Source organism: Alligator sinensis, unplaced genomic scaffold (assembly GCF_000455745.1).
Source record: "Alligator sinensis unplaced genomic scaffold, ASM45574v1 scaffold1039_1, whole genome shotgun sequence".
Taxonomy (NCBI): Eukaryota; Metazoa; Chordata; order Crocodylia; family Alligatoridae; genus Alligator; species Alligator sinensis.
In genome coordinates this window covers 233,522-237,692 of record NW_005843127.1, presented here as the reverse complement: position 1 = coordinate 237,692, position 4,171 = coordinate 233,522, and positions in this window count along the sequence as shown.

Genomic DNA, 4,171 nt, shown 5'->3' with positions numbered 1-4,171 from the left:
TCCGAAGCTGTCTCCATTTTGAATAAAGCTGTTGCGAGCAATGTGTGCTGGCGTTTGCTCCCTGCTTGCTCCCTGAGCAATGGGATCCATGAGCAATTGGATCATCGTCTCCCTAGTCGTTGGGTGTCGCATGGAGTCAGGGTCTAACAATAGTCTGAAAAGGTGACCAGGAAGCTGGCTGGATAGCTGAATAGCTGGAAGCTGGCTGGATATAGCATTAAAAGCTGCAGACACCTTTAGGAAGATTATTGTCCTCCCAACAACCAAGGCAAATGCCTCCAACCTCCAACAACTAAAAGGTGAGGACTCCTGCAGGCTGCTCACACCATCCCCACTCTCTCTTACCTGGGTCATGGAGAGGTTTAATTAACCTTTCACAGGAAATTGTCTATCCAGGGAGGCTAAGCTACCAGGTGTCAGGCACTGAGCAGTGCGTGCCCCCCACCCCCTCGCTGCCAGCCTGCAAACAATAATCCCCTTCCCCAGGCCAGGCAGCTGCTCCCTCCTCTTCTGCCATGCCCTGCTGCAATCCCCAGCGGCATCTGGCTACTCAGGTCACCACAGAAAACTGCAGCTGGCTGCAGGGGACCCCCGCCTGATCCTCCACACCCAGGCCTCCCCACCCTCACTGAAACTTCATCCCCCCCACCACTACAGATAAAAATATACTGAAGACACAGACATTTTCTGTGGTAAATAGACAAGAATTTTATGGGAAGAACCATCCAGTGCTAATTGTCGACAGTGTCCATAATATGTGTGGCCAAGCAATCCCACACAAGGACCGCCTGAACAGCATCTCCATGCTAATATTGTCATGTTCTGTGCGCTTCCCACTCATGTCTCTGTCTGGCTGCTGCCTCCCATGCTTTGTCAGCCTATGACTCACTGAAAACCTCCTCCTGGTTTCACAAATCTTGTGGAACATGCAGGCTGCCACTATAGAGACCGTTATATTTTCTTGCTTGAACTTGATCCTGCAGGTCAGTGCCCTCCACCATGCTTTGAGGTGGCTAAAGGCTCATTCAACATCATCCTGCATTTGCTGAGATGGTAGCTGAAAATCAACTTCTGTGGGTTGGTAACATGTCCTCCATAAAGCTTCATGATCCAGGGCTTGAGGGGGTAAGCAGCGTCTGCTGTTATAAGTAGGGGGATGGCAACACCATGGATCATGGTGTCAGGGACTCTGGGCACATATTGTGCTTTCGCCATCAAGCCAGGCAACAGAGAGTTTCTAAACATATGTGCGCTTCCTGCCCACCCTGTAGAAATGTTCTTGAACCAGCCCTGGTGTGTTACCAGGTTTGCCCATCACTTGGGGCGTGCTCATTTACTGGGGATACATTTCTAGGGTCTTTGTAATTCTATCAATGTGCTGCTTGTGTTACTTGTGTTTCTATACAGAGCTGTATATCTGCCTTCTGCAAGTCCTCACCCCCAATGGAGCTATCTTGCAGGACTCAGTTCAATGGGGCTGGGTTCCTCCAGTCACCAATCAGTCATACACACAAACACACACAGATTAACGTGACCCACCTGACCCGGCTGGGCTGATCAGCAAGGACAGGCTGACACCCTCATATGCCAGGAATCAGTTCATTAAGGTAACAATAAGCTGCAGTCAGACACAAGCACGCAGGTGAACAGAATCCCTCTGAATCCGGCTGGGTGTCCAGCTGACACCCTCGTTGGCCAGCATTCAGTTCATAAGGGCACGTCTGAGCCAACCCGGGTCAATCAGCCTGTACAAGCTGATTCCCTTATGTGTTTCAAACTCAGCACTTCCCAATCTTTAGCCTCTTGATGAGCAGACCCCACAGTATTTCTGGGCTTCACAGGGATCTTTGGCTTAGGTAAAAGAAGTGTTGCTGCAGAGCAAGTGGGGAAGGAAAGTAGAGAAGGAAACATACACTCAGTTACTACCAGTTTGACTATAAAAGTTATTTATTGCTAAGTATATGAAATATATAATGGTACTAGTAGGAATAGACATGCAAAGGAAAACAAACAAAAACAATTACAATACTACCCTGGTTTTACTAAGTGTTTGGGGAAACTTAGCTCAAGCTTAACTAATACAGTTCAGGTTCAGAAATCTATGCCTAGAGAGAAAAGAGAGAGAGAGCGAGAGCTGGGGTCTCGCCAGTCCAAGGCACTTGGGTTGTTCGCTGACAGGTAAAGTTCTTAGCACAATCCTTGAAAGGGAGACGATCTGTTTCTTCCAGCTTCTCGGGAACAACAGCGGATGGTGTCAGAGAGATTTATCCTCTTGAAGCACAACTTTGCTGCTTTTTTTTTAACAGATTTTTATACCCTCAGTTCAGCTTCTTCAAAGCATTCTTTTAATAGTGTAAATAATTGTCTTTTCTATTGACAAGGGATTAATTACCAGGAAAAACATAAGGTTAAGGAGTAACCAGACACTTAGGAGCCAACTTGAAATTCCTATGGATAGCAGATATACTGGATGGGACATTATAGGACATTACTGAGCTATCCAAATGGACAATGGGGGCCGATTTGGGCCAGGCTATGCCTATCACCATTGCTTTCTTCATAAACGGTGCCTGATCACATTGCCCTGACTTCCAGTTCTGAGGCAAAGTTGGCACCTTCACAGTTATGCATATGTAGAAATTTCAACAAGTTTTGTTCAAGACATGTCTATATAACACCTCTGCCAAGTTTTCCAGTGACATTTCATGACTCTGTTGTCAGGATACCTCAGTCTGGACAACTCCTTGGGCACAAACAGCTTCCTCGATGTCTCAGAAGTCTAGCAGTACGCAGGTGACAGGGCATCAATCATCAACTGGGGCGCCAACTGGACTGTTGACATTTGATTGACATTTGGTCAGAGGAAAAGGTCATAGAGCACCTGGAAAGTAAGAGGAATAAGCCAATGCATACCACAATAGCAAAAGAAATGATGCCACAAGGGCACAACCGGGACTGGAAATAGCTTCAGAGCAAGATCAAGGCCCTGAGATGTGCATTTCATTGGGCCAAAGATAAGAACTGTTGTTCTGGGGCAGAGCACACAATTGCTCCTTTCTACGACCAGCTGTCCATCATTCTCTCCAAGAATATGGGCAAGGCTTCCTGTCTCTAGTCATTTGGGACTGGCATTGTCCTGGAGAGCACACCTAAGAAAAGAGCCTCAGAGTGTCCTGAGAGAGAAACCATGAGCATGTTGAACCAGTGGCGTGATTGCTACACGATGCTGGATGAAAGAGATGCCCAAAAGGAGGTGACCCTGATCATGACCCAAATCTCCCCTCCGATTCTATGGATCAGGAGGAGGACACCGTTTTGGATGTGCGTACCACAGTAAAGATTCCTTCAGAGACCCAAAGAATGGTTTCTGTTTCCAAGACTCAGGAGAATGCATGACTGGGGACTTGTAAGGATCGGGGAATGGCCATTATATCCATTCGCGCCACTCTAGGAGGCACTGTTTTGGTGCCAGTGGGTTGAATGTGCTGGGGGGTTACTACATGTGCACTGGGGGTGGGTCACCATCCTCTTCAACACTTGGGGGGTGGGGAAAGGATATTTCACCACACCATTAACACTTTGTTTTCCTTTTCCTTTTCCTTTTTCAGCTACCACAGCTGATGCCAGCTGGGGATGTGCCTATGAACCTTAGACACCTGCTCACACTGGAGTGGAGTGCTTGCAGGATTATTGACACAGGCAGTGATGCTCCAGAGACAGCATGATGGAGGCTTTGGTGGAGGCAGGACAAACCCAAGTGGCCACCGCAGATGGCTGATGGGACGAAATACAGGAGGCATTTAGGTCTGATGAGGACCAGGAGAATCGAAGCATTGACAACACAATGGAATTCAGGAAGCAGCTCCTAGACTGCACAGGCCACTTTCCTGACCTGGCCATGCAGTGCTGTGTGGATGTGCAGACAACACAAGACTTGATTAAGGTTGTCCTTCAGCAAGTGAAATAGCCCACCATTCATAAGTGGGTAGCACCCCTGAAAGTGTGCACTAGCTCCACTTGACTTGGCTCTGTCTAGGAAGTATCTAGGAGCATTACAGCTAAGCCTGTTCCCCCAAATGCAGTGCAGTCAACCAAGGGGTGCCCCGGTGCCAGCAGGGCCAGGTGGGCCCCACTGTGGTTCAGGGAGCAAGGGGCAGGTCAGATCAGGGGG